This window comes from Pteropus vampyrus, unplaced genomic scaffold (assembly GCF_000151845.1).
Source record: "Pteropus vampyrus isolate Shadow unplaced genomic scaffold, Pvam_2.0 Scaffold5983, whole genome shotgun sequence".
Taxonomy (NCBI): Eukaryota; Metazoa; Chordata; class Mammalia; order Chiroptera; family Pteropodidae; genus Pteropus; species Pteropus vampyrus.
The window spans coordinates 1-421 of NW_011894764.1; positions in this window are offsets into that span (position 1 = coordinate 1).

Sequence of the window (421 nt, forward strand, 5' to 3'; positions counted from 1 at the left end):
TCTCAGTTATGTAACTTATGGTTTAGTTGATGTTAATCAAGGATGACCGAAGAAGTAATTCTTCAGTCTGAATGTGTGTCTGTACAAGGAGAAAGCATAACTTTTTCTGTGCAGGTGCCCTTAGACTCCGGTTTCATTCTGAGTACCTTTAGGGCAGGTATTCTACCATGTAGATGGAAGATTTTTTAAAGTGCTCTCTCCTAAGAGTCTATGAGTAATTTCCCTAATCTTCTAAATTGGGAAGGAGGTCTGTCTTGCAACCTCTGACTCCCATGTGCTCAGGTACATATTATCCGTTCTTCTTGGTAGTGTTGTAACAAATTCTATCACTGTAAAAGGTGATTGATGCACTTCACTGGCATACCCCTCAAAAGTTTCATTCAGTCTTTTATCCTTTCACCAATTTTTAGTTTACCATTAA